General features: G+C 41.2%; 1 long non-coding RNA gene across 1 annotated transcript in view; it reads left to right on the top strand.

The window, feature by feature from the left end:
- The first annotated feature begins 1,206 nt into the window (after window positions 1-1,206).
- Window positions 1,207-18,861, top strand: part of LOC131990035 (uncharacterized) — a 47,659-nt gene continuing 30,004 nt past the window's right edge. Inside the window, exons 1-2 of the long non-coding RNA XR_009396020.1 lie at window positions 1,207-1,253; window positions 11,480-11,599. This is a non-coding gene — a long non-coding RNA (uncharacterized LOC131990035). The remainder of the gene's footprint in view (window positions 1,254-11,479; window positions 11,600-18,861) is intronic.

Genomic DNA, 18,861 nt, shown 5'->3' with positions numbered 1-18,861 from the left:
CATCTGCTCTGCTTGCCTTGATGCTATGGACAGAGATTACGTTCTTATCAACACTGAACGTAAGATGTTAATGTTAGACTTTGTTGTAAGCTAACTCTAGCCCACTAACACTAGCCTGCTAACGGTAGCCCTGGAACTGCCTTGGTCGAAAAAGACGTATTTGTGTTGAGTAGACGGACACCACTTTCACTATTGTTGGCTCGATGGCTCGTAGCAAGAATCCAAGTAGTATTCCTGCAGTACCCCCCACAGGACTTTCAGAGGGACATTGTCGTTTACCTCCTCCAAGATCGTCATTCTGTTTGTTCCGATTGAAAATACTCCCAACATAAGCTCATATTTTCAAACAGCACATTGTATACCCCTTTCTGGAAATATTTTAAATGATCACAGAAGAGTTAAATAGAGATTGTCACTGTGTAACATTTTAAAAAGCTTAGCTGTCTGATGCAGACAGGCAAGCCACTCCATGTTAGTTCAGTACAAGTGAGAGCCACCACTCCAGACACTGGTGGAGCCTGGTGAGAGCCTGAAGCTCTTGGAAAGTCTCCAGGGAGATTTGGCCGAGACAGAGGCTCAGATTTCTCTCATCCATGAACAGATTGCTGTCCTGGGCAAATATGAAATCCCTATGGAACAGGCTTTAAGACGTTCACTGATTAATAAAAATAGACAGACATGCATCTGAGGTCCTTTACATAGGTTACAGTTTGTTACTGAATATTGACTACATTTGCTGTTAACATTGCCATAATGTCTTCTAAACACTCTAAATATCTCGCAGTTCTACATAGTGCAAATTAAAATGCCTGTCATACTTTGTGCTGCTGATCCTAGTAATTGTGTAGGGATGCAGTGAGGGAAATTACTAATTTGCTCTTTGATAGACAGAAAGATGTGACCCAAGGATTTGTTGTATAAACATACCATCATCTCACCTTCATATTAATCAGGAACAAGTTTTTGAAGGGCATTTTGACCCCTCTGAAGTAAAATCTGTGTGGGTACACTTTGAGGCATCAAAACACTGACATCAGTGGAAAGTCATTGGCACGGTATATATTATAAAAACATTCTCATCATGGTTCTCATCAAGATTTCAATCCTGTTTCCCCACAGGAGCAGGATGTGTGACTGCTGAATCGGGAGTCGGCGTGGCTCGAGCAGGTGGTGATTGACAGCCAACTCATGCTAGGGAATATAAGAAGTTCAAGAACAGCCTCTTCCTCTCCTCTTCAGAAAGAAGATCACAGGTCAGACACTATCTCACTCCCACTGACACTCACACACATATTTATTTATATACTCAGAGAGTGGTCATTAATGAAAGAAAAACCTAAATAAAGTGTTTGAGAAGGATATCGCCCAACCAAGAGCCTCCAGAACAAGGTCCTTGGTGTAGATTATTTAAGTCTGTGGAACTTTACAGCAGGGATGAACAGCATCCTTCTAATATATGTTTGCTCATTTAAATCATTTAAGGTCACCTCTGTCCTTGTGTTTGATTTGATCCACCCATCTAGTTTCCTTTGGTTTGTCTCTCTTTATTATTCTTAAACTTTGTTAAAATGTGTGATTGCTTGCCATATGAATGGGTTTATTTGTGTGTCTGCATGTATGTCTCTTTTTGTATTCACATTTGTATTAATTTGTCAAGGACAGTGCACATTAATCAACATTAGAACAAAAAAGTAAGCCAGGATTGACTAATTTCCATCCTGTGGTCCGTTGCCGGAATGTTAAATGAGACCTACCTACAGAGATGAGATGAGACTCACATATTAATTTCATTTCAACGCATTACATATTACATTATACATGGCCAAAGTGACATTAAATAAAACAAAGAATCTGATAACCTTCATTAAAGGAACCCAGGTCTGTGCGTGCATGTGTGTGTGTGTGTGTGTGTGTGTGTGTGTGTTGGCATTTCACTCTCCCTCTGGCACATACAATCACACAGACATTTTTTAATCTTTTATGAGGCATGGCTTTATGTCCTGCACATGGCTGTGTGGTGTCCTTGCATGAATGTGTTTATGTGTGCATTTGCACATTTGTATCTGTCCATCTGTCCCATCCCCAAAAGACCAGATGACTCAGCTGGGTGTCTATCTGCACGTCTGACATGATGCAAGGGCTCAGCCTTGACTGGCCTAGTGGGTGGTCACGTCCCTCCATGGCAGAGCAGCCGGCTGAGGCATCTCTCTGCCCCTCCTCAGCCCTCCACTCCCCTCCTTTATCTCCTCTCACTGTCCCTCTGTTTTCATCCGGCTGTCAAGTGTATTAACAGAGAAGGGTGGAACTATTAAGTGCTACACATATGGTGGAATAATATCACATTCAACTTATTAAACTAGTGTATTTCACATAATACTCAAATGCTTTTTACAGATTTTTTATGTAGAAGACCAATATGGAAGCCCTTAAAGGCAAGAAAAAAAAAAATCTGGTGATCCATTTTTTAAAAGTCCGATCTAAATTGTTTTCTCTCCTGTGTTTATGACTTCATGGCATTAAAGTTCTGCCAGGATAATGTTTCTGAGTTCGTTTTTTTCCCTCTGTGAAACAGGTGGAGGAAAAAAAAAGTTTTGGCAGGTTCTGAAATGCTAATCTGCTGGGAAAAATTGATGGGTGAAAGAACTGATACAAATTATTTTACGTTCTGTTAGTTTTTGAGAAAACACAAAAGAAATTAATCTTTTATTTTGTTTTTTACACCCATTTATTTTTTCCTCCCCTGCTATCTTTTTTCGAATCCATCTAATTTTCTCCCCTTTCTCTTTTTTTCCCGGCATCTATTTTTTTCTCCCTTGTGTCCCCTCAGGGGCTCTGTATTTTTCCACCTGTTTCACAGATTAAAAAACAAAGGAATTTTGAAAGATTATCCTGGCAGAACCTTTTTTCCCACCTGTTCTTAAGTGATAAACACAGGAGAGAAAACAATTTAGATCAGCTTAGAAAATGGATCACCAGAATTTATTTTCTCACTTGCCTCACAAGGGTTCTGTGGACAACCAGGACCAACAAATTTTTTTTTTTACAATATAATATAACTTACTTATGCATACAGGGAATCTATACTCCTGGTAGAAAAATGTTACCAGGAGAAAAAGCTGCTCTGACTCTGTCTCTCCCACTCTCTTTTCGGCTCTCCCTACTGAGCCATTACTGATCTATACGAGGCCTCATCAGAACCAATAGCCTGTATCTAATCTGTTCCTGCTCCTGATGATTTCTGACTACAAGGCTGCTCCCTTCCACAGTATAAGTGACGACTCCGACTAGAAGACACACCATGACTGATCCCCCGTCCTGTCATCACTCCTCACTCCTTCTTTGCCTTTTCCTTTCTCTATTTCCTCCTGTGTTTCTGGATACTCCCATCATTCCTCCTCTTCCCCTCACCTCCTCCAACCTCCTCCTCCCTGCTCACCTCAGTTTCCCCCCGTGTCTCCCGTCTCTGCCTCCCCTATCCTCACAGCCACCTTGCTTCGTGAACAGGAGAATGTTTACTTCATGTCGGCCTCATCATCCATTCTGACTGGGCGTCTGCTGGCAGGATTTGCTCTTCTCCTTCGCATTTTATTTGTTCCCCTATTTGCTGTTTCCATTAAAGATGAAATTGAAATCTCCTGTGCTAACACACACATACAAAGACGCATACAAACGCGCGCACCGGCATCACGCTGCACACACATCGACTTAACAAAACAACGACGTGCTGTGCCAAGGCATATGAAAGAGTGCAAACCTCTCGTCCTACTTTTGCTTTACCTTGTTCTCATCCTTTCGCTCCACTTCCTCACTATCTGTCCTCGCCTCCACCTCCTCTGCTTCTTTAGTTGTTGCAAGTGTGGTGGGAGACAGTGTGATCCATGTTTTGTTTTGTGTTGTATTTTGCTTTTTCCTTCATTACCAAAGAGCTGACTTCTCCCCTTTCTCCATCTGGCACTTTTCAACACATTTAATACCTCCTTACAAAAGTTTTTCTCAGATTGAACATGCACTTTACTGCACTGCTATATTTCCTCTTTCTACATCTTGCTCTTCTTTTTAGCACTAAGAGGAGAGACAAACTCCACCGACATCAAGAGCACCTCCTCCCAGAAAATTTTCCTTTCCCAACACACACTGTGCTGGGCCTGCTCATGCTGAGCTTCTTGAAGTCTGCCCCTTCTCTGTCCGTGGCGTGACTTCCGAAACCCCTTTCGGACAGGATGTAGAAAGTGTTTGGAGCATTGCAGAGGAAAACAAAGGCAGTCTTCGGCAGGTTAATGAGGCCAGGAGGCAGCTTTGTGCCGAGCTTCATCAGTATTCAACAGAGGTCTCTCTCTCTCGCCCTCCCAATAATATCCCAGTCATTTGGGTCAGCCACATCACAGTGCCTCTGTGAAGGGCACCCACACACACACAAATGGAAAAAAAAGAATTTTGTGACAGTTTGATAGAAATACAGTCTCATCAAATACTCACCTCCTCATACTCTCTAATCATTAGCAATGTCCTACACTGTCTCTTTGTCTTTTTTCCATTTTCGTCGCTCTATCCATCTCATTCAGCCCAGCCCTCCCTTCTCTCTTTGATTCTCTCATACACTTCCTCTCTTTCTACCCCCCACATACAGCTCTCTCAATTAAGATAAAGTGGCTAATCATATATGAATTACATTAACATCTCTAATAGCTACTGCAAGTTATTGGTTCCTCATTATGACCCCACTCACTAGAGCACAGGCCAGCGTCCAGCAACAGTCAGAACAGCAAAGTGCAGTAAAGGGCCTAAGTGAAAGCAGACATGTGCTGCAGATGTGTGTGCTTGTGTGTGGGGCACTGGGGTCTGGGAGCTGGGCCACGAATGTGTATGCAGTGACTGTGGGTCCAGACTATGAGTAGATGGGAGGGGAGGGAAAGCTGCAAAGATTGAATATCTCGTAAATCAAAACTGTCGCAATAGTGAGCAGGGCCGTGGGAGCCCTCGGTGTGTGTGGGGCTCCTGGCCAAAGAGGATACCTGGACCCCCAAGCCAGCTCCTGCTGTCATACGTATCTCTCATCTTGCATTTTTTGCTCCTTTTACTTTCCACCCCTGACTTCTTCTCCTGTAAAATTGTGGGGGTATGATGAATAAACGACTTGGAAATGCAAAAAATACTTGCCTCACATCAAAACTATTCATCCCGGCAGCAATGCCAATAAGCTTAAGTTGCAACATTTGTTCAGTAAAAGGTTTGAATACATTTGTGCAGGCAGAGGACCAACTACCAGGATCCCATTGACCCAGAGCAGCTTCTCACAGTCTGCCTGAGGTAAGCTGTTGTAGCGTGTAAACTACTGTAAGCTAGTTTTCTTATCTTGAAATGCTCTGAGGGGTTATTAGTTACCTCTGGTGAACAGTTCTGCAGTGTAAACGTTAAGGGCTTTTATTGTGAAAAGTAAGAAGGAAAGTGTGGATCTACAATAAAGTTTGGTGTCTTGGTTCGGACCTCAGTGTTGTTGTTTTATGATCCTCATAAGTAAACAACACAACCTGATTGGTTGATGCCTTTATTAACAGTGTGAAATCGTGTTCCATAAAAAAAGGATTTGGTTTTTTGCCACATAATATTTGCATTTTGTATCAAATCATTCATGTCAAAATCAACATTCAGAAAAGTATATTGGTTTGAAAATTAATGCACGAAAAAAAACCTGTAATGACCTCCACCCTTCCTACCCTCCTTCCTCCATCTTTGATTTCACCGCATTTCGATTCACTCCCTTTTTCCTTCCACTCCTTCCCTCACACCAAATAGCTAACTGACACTTTTTTCCCCATCCTCCCTCTTCACTCCCCCCCAACACACACACACACACACACACACATACACATGCACACGGCAACATGGATGCTGTTTAAACTAAGCATCACATAGATAACATCTCCACTCACGATGTTCCAACTCCTCCGCTGTCTAATTATGTCGCAACTCTCACTGAGCGCGTTGTCACAGAGGTCTTAAATTAGCGGCTCGGCTTAATGTCGCAAGCACATGTAATGTGTCAGATCAGTTGGAGTGCATTTGTGTGTCTGTGTGCATGAAGTAGGGGTGTTACTTCATTAAGATGAGTTATGATATTAGTTTCTGTTGCACCATCTCTCTCTCTCTGTACTCTGCTAATTTGTGTCTGTTTGGATGTTTTCACAACACATGCAGAAGTATTTGTGCATTCTTGCTGACTCTTTTGGAAACAGTAGGCATGGTGTCATTTGTGCACCACATATTTTTGCATTTCTGTGCACCTGCTTCCATGTGTCGCATGTTGATGTTGAGGTCACATTAACAGTGTGTTGAACAGCAACACTGTCACTCTGCACAAAATAAACACAAAGCTGCTGGCGAAAGAAACATAAAGCTCACTGGGATTTATGTTTGAGCAGACGGGGTTAGTCAGTAGAGAAGTCTATGCGAAAATGATCATATTTTCCACCTGATTACCTCAGTAAACTTTTTCCTAATGAGTTTATGGTCTCAATCGCTAGTTTCAAGTCTTCTTTAACACATCATGATGTTAATTTTGTACATTTCCCTCCTATTTATAGTAAAATAGAGGATAAAACCTTGACTCCTAGGTCCTCCTCAATGGATGACATCACAACTGCCTTTACACAGTCTGTGGTTGTACCACCAAATATATAAAATCATACTGCACTGTTTTGGTGTCCTGACATGACCTGACCTTATTCTCCCTCACACTGCAGCAGACCTTCAACAAAATAAGCAGTTAATCCACAGAAGGAAACTGTGCCAAGTGTGTGACCAATAAGTGTGAATGACAAGATGTGAGCATGTTTTTTTCCCTGAACTTTGTTTTTCTCTCCTTCCCATCCTTAGTTTTATACATTTAAACTTATACTGCAGGTATAATTAGTGTGAGTGAACCGAGAGTTTAATTTTTGTATCTGCTTTTTTTCCTGCTCATCACATTAAGTGTATTGCTTTCATGATCATATATTTTTTTCACAATCAGCAGAAACCTCATGATAATCAAACATATGCTGGCTTTCTTTTCAGCTAATAGACTCCAGCCTGACCTTTATGAAGTGTAAAGGAATGGCTGGTTTAGACAGGATGGTTCCTAAAACACTGTGCACTACTTAGAAGTATTGCTAAGTAAAGATTATGTCCCTGTGATTAATTGCCATTTGAAAAACAAGCACAGTATATAATGTTTGTTTTTTTCTCAATGTTTTATGTTCTTGAGACAATTTTAGCATATTGTACCTGGAAAACCTCCTTGTGTTGCACCTACTACAACTAAAGTGGAAGATGTTCACGTTTTTTTCCGTCATGCTTCTTTGTTGATCAGCTCAGCTCCCTGCTGAATTTCCATTTATTGTGCAGTGTAGCATAGCAGAGAGTTTGTGGCTTAACAATAGCTGCATAAATGTATTAGCCATGGGTTTTGAAGGAATAGTTCTGTGTTATGAACGCTGGCCTTGTAACAGCCCTAAGTGTATTGCAAACAGCACGCTATCATTGAGCTTTTGTGTGTACGTGTGTTTGTGTTTGTGTAGATATTACATCAGAATACCAATTGAAACGTTGGGGTCAGTTTGCTACCCTTCGGATGGAAAGCACAGAACAGGACGTGTTCAAAAAACACCACAAACTCCAGAGAGAACTAAAGGTCATTTCATTAGATAGCTGCAGATTATGGATGTAGTATATTATATGGGTCAATTTAGGTTTTGTTTTATGCTAATACAACATAAATGCCAAAAGAATTAATTTGCTTAGTACAGAACAATCTTAAACTTGTTCTTTGATCGTGGTCTCAGTAGAAAGAAGAGAGAATTACACTTTGTTTTTATAATGGATATAAAGTTTGCAGACTCTTAGGGGACATCATTAGAAGTATTTTTAGCTTTGGACCCAAAGAGTCTGCCTAAAACGCATTTTTACAATGACAGCTAAAACATTTTATTCCCTTCCCTCAGGATACACAAAATTTGGTGTTAATATCACAAAATGCACAGCTCCCCCATAATAAACACCTCAGCAGTTCTAACATAAACATTCCTCAGTTGACGACCGGATCTTTGTGTAATTGAAGAATAAAGAGTGGGAGTAGATTTCTCCAGGAAGAAGATAGGATGGACCATTTCTCTCAGCTGTCAGACATCAAATCAAATCAATCAAAATCAAAATTACTTTATTTATCCCCGAGGGGAAATTCAGTTAGAAGAATTAGACAGCCCATTGGCTGTAGGAGCGAAGGATCTTTTAAATCTCCCCATCCTGCAACGGAGAGAGAGGAGCTGTCCACTGCTGTTTTTTGGTCCATAAAGGTGTGTAGTGCAGTGTTTCCCAACCTTTTTTGAGCCACTGCGCATATTTTACGTGAGAAAAATCACATGGCGTACCACCAAACAAAAATGTCACAAAAAGTATTTATAATGAAATATAATGAAAATCTAGTCTCAATTTACTTTCTCGATGTGAAACCTGGGCCTGTTTAGTTGAACACAAAGCTGATATTCTTGCAGGATTTGAAGAAAGACAAACATGAAGATTTCCAACAGCTCTGAGTCTCTCTCTTTTCTTAGTCTTTATATTAGTCATGCTTGAAAAGCCCAGCTCGCATAGATAGGTTGTGGAGAAAGGGAGAAGAGCTGAAACGGCTTTGTTTCCCAGAATAGGGAACTCCTTGGCAGAAATCAGCCAAAAACTGTCCAAAGGTTGATCAGCAAAGCTCAGCTTTAGACCACGATTTTATCTCAGTTCAGTTATTTCTTCCTTCTCCTGCAAAGTCATGTCCCTTCCAACTGCAGTTGAGCTATATGGGGCAAGGTAATTAATGGAAAGTGAAGGGAAAGAACATGACAACTTCTGCTCAAGACTTTGCAGATGTTTACCTATCTCACACAGTGCAGCACTCGATAGCGTGCTAACGTTAGCCGGTGATCAATAGCATGCTAGCAAGACCAAGACCGACTTGGTGCCATTGAGAGAGACCAACTAAAACGCATATCTAGATTTGCTGGTCTACCGCTGCCTTGATCAGTTAGTGTGTTTGTTTTTGTGCTATTGTGCGACTTTTGCTGTTTTAAATGGTTATAGTTTGGATTCACCATTGTCACACAATAACACAAACACACTAACTCATTGAGCCATTGGTAGACCAGAATCTCCTGTGTATAGTGCAAGGTTAAATTTCTGTTTTCATCAATGGAGTTGGGTGGCTTTGAGGAGAGCATAGATGGATATTGCAACTTCATTTCTCTGATGAAAAGGGCTGTCTGGCAGCTGTGAAAATATTCTAAATATAGTGTACACTTAAACTGATATTGATTTTTTTTTAAGGTGGCTAAAGGTGGTGGCATTTTCCTACATGGTGTACGCTGTCTCAGCTGTACTGAAAATCCACTCACTTTAAATGCTCGGTTTGATTCTTCTGCACAGTGCTGATGTTCTTTTAAGGCGTCATGATGATCTGGCAAATGACCAAGTTCCACAGAATAAAGTTAGTCCTTCCTGAAGTTTGTTCAGCTGCCTTCTGTCCAAGGTCTTTCTCTCAGTCTCATCAATGTCTGTAGCTCCATTTCCTAATACCAGCATCGCTGTCCTGACTTATCTCCTCCATTTTATCGGAATTGGCATTGGCATTGCCAAAAATATGGTTAGGTCGGACTCGGCACGGCTTGTTTTGACAAAAAGCCAAGGGCGAGCAAATATGAACGGTCAGTGGGTCTTATCATCAGTGATGTAACTTTTTGAAAGAGCCTTCCTGAGCTCACTGCAGTCGCTGAATAAATCAAAAATAAACAGAGGATTAGATCTTAAGCTACACCACAAAACAGCAAAGGTTGAAAAAAAAGGAAAGAGGGTGATAAAAAGAGGGATACAAAACACATATTACTTTGCTCAGTGTGTCCTCTGGTTGTTATGGTAGTCGGTGAGGGTAATGAAAGAGAAAGAAGCACATTGAGGAAGATGGCGAGGAGTCTTGTCTCTGTTAAACATGGGTGTATTCGCCTTGTGGTTAATGTCAAGTGTGGCTAAGGTACCTGGGTCTCTGAGGGGTTGCAGAGTGAGAGCACTGTTACTGTGATTAAAACGGTGGAGAACAGCCAGAGGGTGATAGTTGGCACAGATTCTGCTCTGCCTCCTCCCTCTATATTTCACCCTCCATCCCTCTCCCCTCAGTGCCAGCTGTCAGTTATGTCAGTCAGTGTGCTAATGATGCTCCCGTACAGAGCTCAGAGCAGAGTGATACATCTGTCATGCCCAGATATCTCTCTATTCATATGGAAGCAGTACACAAATGGCCTAGTTTTGTATACTGTGGTTTTTACGCAGGATAAGCATTTCATGATCCATAAACATTTCACTTTTTAATACATCAACGATAGCTCTGGGGCATGCTGCGGTTATTAATACCACTATCACACACAGACCCCATGTCTGACACAGGATAACAAACCCGTATTCACCCTCATTTGACCCTCGCTGTCCAAACAAGACCCAGATCTGCTGCTTTAATTCCAAAAAGTGGTTCACCTGAGATACAAACTTTATGGTTCATGGTCTATTATTATTCTTTTTTTAGGATGTTATCAAACCTGTGAAATGTGCAAATAATGTGTTGTTATAGTTGAGCAGTGTCGAATGAAATCTTAAACATCACACCTTTAACTGCAAGTTTTCACACAAACCTTTCAACAGCTTTTTATATGCAATTTTCACTATGCCACTTCAATCCTATGGAGTATTTCTAGGTTATTAGTCTGAATATATTTTAATTGTATTATTTAAATGTCATGATGTGATATTCACATACAGAATGATCAAACTGCTCTGTATGCAGAGCTTGTATGTATTATTGATTCATGTTTATGTCACCTGGGAGTTGTGAACATAACCTTGTGAGCAAGTTGGTTAGCAATGTTGACGTTCAAATCTTCTTTTTTGTCAGAGGAGAAATGACTGGCTCAACAAATAACAAATGATTACATTTAATGCAGCATCCCCAGGTTTTATATTTGTGAATCTTTACTTTAGCTGAGAAGCCATATCAGAATCATTGACATAAACATGATGAAGTCTATGGGCTGAGTAGGATTTTGTGGGCGGGGCCAGTGAGAGAAACACTAATGTGCATATTCAGTGGATGTGAAAGTTGACCAGAAAGCTACAAACTAAATACTAAAATTCTCATTGAACCTAACAGGCGCCATCTCCGGGTCTGGAATCCAGTTTTATATGATATCCATGAGTAACCCAAAGGGTGCCGGTCCTTTCCTTTTAAACCTCAGTCCAGTTGCCATGGCACTTTGGTTGGATTCTTTTGGGGATCTTTACAGACCACAGTTTGAATATAACCAATTGTTTTCTATTCACAATTATTTTTATACATTATTCCATGAATGCGCTGTGGATTTTAGGTCTTTTCTGTGTGCTTTGTCTTTAATAATACATTTGATCCCACCTTCTTTAGGAAATGGAACTGCGGTGCTCCTTTGACCAAACCAGCAGTGAACTCACCCAGTGAAGATCGTATCTGGGCCTCAACACATTTACAGACAGCATCTGTGAGATCTCTGGAGTTCTCCACTGAGTAAGTCCATTCTCTTCTTCTCCGCTGAGTCTTAGTTGGCTTTCTCTCGTCTCCGTACCTATTGAAGGGGTGCTGTGATGCAGATAAGTGCAGATGCGGGCTGGGCAGCTGCTTTTGTTTTACTTTTTTTGCCTGCTATGATTTGAAGCTTTTTCTACTGGCTTACAGATTTACACACCTTTCCTCTCACATTTTCACCCTTCTTCTTCCCCCATTTGTCTTCATCTCTCCTTTCACCCCTCTCAAAAGGTCAGCAGCATTAGTGTTTAAATTCTCCATGGCTTAGTTATTCATTTGACCTCGCTATCCATCAGTACAGTGCTGCTCTCCTGGGTCAGTCACATGACACTTTTGTTGTAGTTCCAGGGGTCAAAGGGCAAAATGGATAGCCTTTCAAATCGTATTTATCCCACAACCCTGAATTTTGTTTGCATATATGTGTATGTGAGGCCTATGCCTCTTGCGTACTCCATCAGAGCCATATCGATGTACCAAAGGCCACAGTGCTGCTGGAAATGATGAATGGCTGCCAGGTGTGGAGGTCCACGTGGTGATCTCCTCAGGTAAGGGCTTTTGGCCCTGCTGGCAGGAGAACAGAAAGGGTTAAGTGGCTATGGTGGCTCATATAGCCTTGTAGCCTCTGGCAGCAGCTCATCAGCTTATTCCCCAACATCTCCGAGGGCCCGTGTGGATGAGGTCTAGAGCTCAGGCAGGCAAGCGATGGGGGAAATGGAGACAAGGTTTAATTTCCTCCAGACCAGAAGTGAGACTGGGGAGGAGAGTGGGAACAGGCTGACTGGCGTCCTTCCTCTCTGCCTCCGGGCCTGCTGTCCTGGGGCAGCAGGAGCAGCTCGTGAAGCAGCCCTGCCTGCCTGTCAACCAGTGTCAACATCAGTGCTGCCCCTTGCCCCCTCTCCACCTCCCTGTCACGTAGCGCAGTGCTCACAGAGGTTACAAAAGTGCAGATTTAGTGTGTGAATAACCTTGGCCTGGGGAGGTGTCAAAGGTGTCTAATTCAGACCTCCCAGTAATCCCCACTCACTCCCACAAATCTCAGCACAGTTCACTGCCAAGTCATGCAGTGTAGAGGGAGGCAAGATAGAGAGAGAGAACACATAAAAGAGACGCCGTTACATGCTGTCATCATCACGCCTGTTTCTAAAAGGCTCTCAGTCTCTGATGTGCGCAAGCTGCAGCGCTCAATAGTTGCTAAGATCAATAGTTTCCTGCCTCTAGTGCTGCCTCATATCATCATAAAAAAGTTACTGTTGGTCTTGTGGAAAAGAAAAGAAACATTGCTCTCTTCTTTAGTCTTCTCTCTTTGGTGACTTTTTATCTGAGATGTTTTCCGTCTGTCAACGCTACACTTTGGCTTTGATATTGAAGCGTCTTGAGGGAATCACCAAGACAGGGCATGAGACGTTCCTCGACGGTGCACCTTTCAAATTTGAGGGTCACTATAAGCCGAGGTGAGGAGAGAGCCTTGAAGGCATGGAGGGTCAAAGTTCAATCAGCTTTAAAGATTGAGGAGATGGTAGAGGAATGTGTTGAAATGAGTTGGTGGTTTAATCTCCTCTCTCAGGGATTAATTGAAACTATTTGTCAGCGTGTTTATTTTTACTGCTGTTTAGGGTAATCATCTCTTTCAAGTTCTTTTTCCTTTTTAAAATGAAAATCAGTCATCTATAAATACTCCTGCCCTTCCAAAAACACTGGGGTTTTGCCAGCATAGAGTGAGATGAAAATCACTCATTCTGCACCACAGAACACACAAGCTTCTACTTCTACTGTATCCAGACTGACACAGCATCTATAAATAGTCACACAAACACACCCTCATTCTCTCTCTCTCACTCTTTTTTCACTCTCTGTCTCTCACTCTCTGTCTGCTGCTTCCTCATGTGGCCAGACATGGGCTTGGTCCCCACCGAATTCAATTTGCAGTCTAATTCCATATCAAAAACATGGCCAAAGCTCTGTGTTTGTTGAGCGTGACACAAACAAGCAAGGACACAGTCTCAGCGTGGCTCCTCCCGCAACCTCATTATAGCTGTGCCCTCAAGTAACAGATTTGTCCTTAATTGGTGAGTTGTCCTAATTGACTTTAGCTAATTTATGGATTAGATTATTTTTACCCTCTTTCCTAATTGAACCATAACTTTCATGTGTTTCCCTGGCTGACTGGGTTGTGGGTAATTGGTGTTGACTGCTGTGAGTTGTGCATGTTTGTGTGAAAGCTGAAGGTTTTGCACCATCACATTCAGTTATGTACAGCATCCATACAGAAAATGAATCCAATATGGAGGAAAAAACAATAGCAATACCTGAGTAAACAGCATGAGGGTCTATTTCTCAGGCTGATGGAGTGAAGCGCTTTGGACTGCGAGTCCATCTAGAGATGTGTCGGTTCTTGGAGTGTAAATGTTGATGCCATTACCATATTAGTGGAGCTCACTAGCTCAGAGGTACCGGGGATGAAGTGAAAGAGAACACAAGAGAGAGTTAAAAAGAGGGGATTAAAGTGCAAAAGCTTGAGCTTTTTAGAGTTCTGATAAGCGGAGACTTTAAAAATCTGTGGGCCTTACAATGGTTGACTCCACTGCTCGTCGGTAACAGGGCATCTGTCGCATCTGGGATATGGCTGGGCTTTAAAGGAAATCCTTTCAAATTAATATTAAGAGTTATTCGCATTGCTTTATGAACATATATTTCAACATTTTGCACAATATCAGTAAAGTGTGATATTTTGTTGTTGCAGGCGGCTTAGATACAAACAAGTCCAGAAAGATTGGTTGGTTTGAAATGTTTTTTTTACTGAACTTGGATATAGATTTTTCTGCACAAACTGTTCCACGAGTGCTTAAAACAAGCCTGGGGCATGGCAGCTTCTGTTGTTCTAAACAACCACCTGTTCTTTGTGTTTTAATTGTAAGGTCCAACTAAACCAAAAAAACTACAAACACACACTAAAGATTTTCTTGATGTTGTTGCAGGAGATGTTAAATTCTAAGATGTGCTGCATATACTATATATAGACAGTGATCAGTGTGATCTGATTACAATTATTTTTTGGGAGGTAAGCAGTAGCAGAATTAAGCAGTAAGTTACAAGAGGCCATGGTTTACAGTGATTTTAGCACAGCTAAGCGGTGTTGTTAGGCATGACATAGAGCTGAGTGCTTAAAACCCCCGAGGCTGTTCTTAAAATATACCAATAGTGTAGTTTGTTTGCTTTGGATTGAAATTAATGGATAATGGAAGGGGCTGCAGGTATTTCTGCAAAAATGCGACAGGACCACAGACTTTATAAAAAATAATTGACCTTTGAGTTCAAGTTTGGCATTTTGGCCATCATCACTTGATTTATGGCTGTCACCATATTGGTTTATTACAACCAGTGCATGTGCGAATGGATCAGGAGCCAGAATGACACAAGCTAACGCTATTGCTAGCTAGCTAGCTAGCTTGGTAAGCAAGGGGTAAAAGCTATTCAGATTCAAAAGCCAACTCCTTAGTGTGTTTTTTAAATGATCAAAATGTCCAAAAGGAAAACACAGTCAGCCATAAGGTAGCCACACCCTAAAGCATGCCCTGCTTTTTCACTCTAAATTGGGCCATGATTTACAAAATGAAAATCATGCTGTATTGAAGACTGAGACCATAAACTCCTTTGGAAAATGTTTACTGAGGTAATAAATCAAGTGAGAAGCAGGGTCATTGTCCTATTCTATACACACTGACTTATTTTTGCAACCAGTGGAGTCGCCCTCTGCTGGCTATTAGAAAGAATGCACGTTTAAGGCACTTCCACCTTGGCTTCATGTTTTAGGCCCAGTGGGTGTCATTGGACGGGACACAGTGGATTCCCAGGCTGCTCAAACATAAATCATTGTAGGTTCCCTTTCTAAGTTCTCTTTCCTTTGTGTTTATTCGCAGAATGACTGTTTTGCATACTTCTCACCATTCCCTTCCTGGTGGACTAATTGGCGCAGTGATACTGAAATAACAATCTGGTGACAGCTGCAGTCATCATGCACTAAAAGATATTGTATGAACAATTGCATCAACTGAAACCCCAGAAACATATGCAATACAAGATACCTGCACAATTGGACCAGGTATAAATATAAAACTTGCGCCATAGGAATTTTTTTTTCAAAACAAGTCTGTTTCCTTCAGGAAGATTCTGCTGCATTCTGTCATTTGCTTCTGCGTGTACTGTATATGCATGCTATTTTTTTTGGTGTGTGTGTGTGTGAGAGAGAGAGAGAGAGAGAGAGAGAAAGAGAGAGAGAATTACAGTATACAGTTGTGTGTGAGAGTCTAAAAGTTCATGATGGTGAGAAGAGAAGGTTGAGACATGTCAGTGATGAAAGTGCCGCATCTCTCCTTTGGGGCTGTCAGCCTGTTACCAGGTGTCACTTCAACTCCTCTCGCCCACCTGCTTTCCAGCCTCCACCAGACCGCTGCCACACACACACACACACACACACACACACACACACAAGCTGCAGACAAGGGCAGAATGAGTGTAAAGAGAAAGCTAAGCAATAAAGAAAAGTAAGAGAGGAAGGGAAATGGAGAAGGAATGATCAAAAGCAGATACTAAACCATAATTTCCCCAATAAAAGCCAATACTTAAATGATGGATTAAATGCTGTGTACTCTTCAACTGCATCAGTTATCAGTACAAAACTACAGTCACACCATATGTGATGCTGTGTACCTCTGAGTCCCCTTCTATTCCCTCTAACAGATTAATATCTTTCAATTATTCATTCTCACACTCGTTGCTGCTGTAAAACTGCTGTAAATTAATCTCAACATATCCTGTGGATGTTTCACAATAAAAGCCTTCCAGCAAAGATAATGCTCTCTGATGTTCTGAAACAACTATAATTTGAAACAGATGTGGGAAGTGTTGAATTTGCATTAACAGCAAACAGCAGCAACAATAAATTATCATGGCAAATGGAGGCAGAAGCAACATCAGGGAGGCTTCTTACATAAACATGATCAGATTTACAGGAATTAGGGACAAAGCTGGTCTGTGATAATAGCTTGTTTGCCTCTTCTGTTGAGGTAAATAAAGGTCTCAGTCTCAGCCTCTACTGATGATAGCCTGGCACTATTTTAAATGCCTGTTACCAATATAGAATCATCCTTTCTCTCAATTTGAGTCCACTCACAGTTTAGATGGGAGAAGTTGTTTTACATTACCTGCATCAGATTGCTTAAATCTAAATAGACGTTGAGGCTTTGGTTCCTCAACAATCTAAATATACTGAGATTGCATGGAATAATTGAAGAGAGAGACGTGGCTTTACCACACTTGTGTTTTGTGTATGTATTTACAGAACAGGCAGGGTGGCAGAGATTAGGCAGCACTGCACCAGAACTGCAGAGAGAGAAGGAAGGGTTCGATATCAAGAGCCAATTCACATTTGGAAGCGATAACGGAATAATTGGAATTGGAATTGATAACGGTGTGCCATAGTTGACAGGCATCAATAGCTTCTGAAATGCTCCAATGCTGCTATCATGCTGCTCATTTAGCTGCTCTTTGGCAGGGAGATACCGCTGCTACTTCCACAAAACTTTGTTGGAAACAAATCACGTCCAAAATGTACATATAAAATGATTGTGCCACAGAAATGGGACTTATTATGCTTTTCCTTTCTTTTCTGTCATATTTACAGTACCGTGCAAAAGTGTTAGGCAAGTGTGAAAAAATGCTGTAAAATAAGAATCCTTTCAACAATAGAAATGTTAATAGTTTCATTTTTATCAATTAACAAAATGCAAAATAAGTGAATAGAAGAAAAATCTATATAGACAATATATAGGGCAATATAGACATATTATAGAAATACGCAGCGACAGAGGTTTATGAAATAAAAGTACTTATTTAACTCAAACAAGTTCAGTGAATATTTTACATTTGGAGCACGGACTTGGAAGTTTCCACAGCTTTTTGGTTGAAGGAGGTAAACAATGTTTTAAAGTAAGTTTTAATACAAAAAGGAGAGGAATTTCTCAGAGGCAGAAAGTGAAACGCTGACGTCCAACAGCTGCAACACAACAGTGAAGAGGAAGGAAATCAGTGGTGCTGTCAGCAGAGTAGCAGACCATTAAACTCCCGGCGAGGTTTGAGTAATTAATTTATACATCGTGATATATACGTAAAGCCTAATAATCTATAATATCTGAATATTGCTATTATTGTGATGGAGAGATATTATTCTTTAAATTTACTAAGAATGATGTCCTAGTCAGAGGAGCGTGTGGCAGCACTGATTGGAAATGTTTCTCCGGTGTCGGAGCTGGATAAAGTTAAATAACAGAAGACAACAACATTTAATATCCTCGGCTAGTATTCTGTTAAAATAATTTCACAATCGCAGGGTGTATTTATTTTGGATTATGTTTTAATGATAAATGATGTAGTCTAAACATGTCTTGCTTTGTCACCGTTAAAAATCAAAACACCAAAGAGCTTTATCAGCTCCAGGCATTGATACAATAGATCAATTCTCCGACTCAGACGTGTGGACTTCACGACTCAAATTTGCGTACACGAGCTGAGAGCAGACTTGAGATCTGATCGTCCCCTCCGCTCACGTCCAAATTGATAAATGCTGAGACTTGCGTAGAAATGATCTTACGCCCACTTTGCGCTCACTTTCTGACGTACGCTCGTTTGATAAATGAGGGCCTGTGTTTCCAACTGTTGGGACTATTCCCGGTTTCTATGGTCATCTGCTCCAGGGACCTTACTGCAGTGCTTACATTACATACACTGCTACAGACTTCCAGACTTTTCTCTGTCTTGGCTCCCAAATGGTGGAACGAGCTCCCCACCGACATCAGGACCTCAGACAGCCTGTACATCTTCCGCCGCAGGCTGAAGACCTATCTCTTCCAACAATACCTCGGTTAAGTCATGGTCACCTAACAGATATATATATATTTAAAAATAAAAAAAAATTCTTATTCTTTTCTCTTCTTTTCTTCTTTAACATATAGCACTCCTTAGCAATGACAGTTAGCTCTTAAAGTTATGTACTTACTCGATTCCTATGGTCTATGTCTAGTACCATCAGGTTGAATGCACTTATTGTAAGTCGCTTTGGACAAAAGCGTCTGCTAAATGACATGTAATGTAATGTAATGTACATGTAGCTTAAACTTAGAAACTGTTGCTGATGTTGCCAAGTTCTCCCCAATTTTGGATCACTCTCCTGCCGGAACATAGCCTGGCAT

The sequence above is a fragment of the Centropristis striata genome, chromosome 17 (assembly GCF_030273125.1).
Source record: "Centropristis striata isolate RG_2023a ecotype Rhode Island chromosome 17, C.striata_1.0, whole genome shotgun sequence".
In the NCBI taxonomy this organism is placed as follows: Eukaryota; Metazoa; Chordata; class Actinopteri; order Perciformes; family Serranidae; genus Centropristis; species Centropristis striata.
The sequence above is the reverse complement of the archived record's forward strand: the minus strand, read 5'-3'. Positions and strand labels throughout refer to the sequence as shown.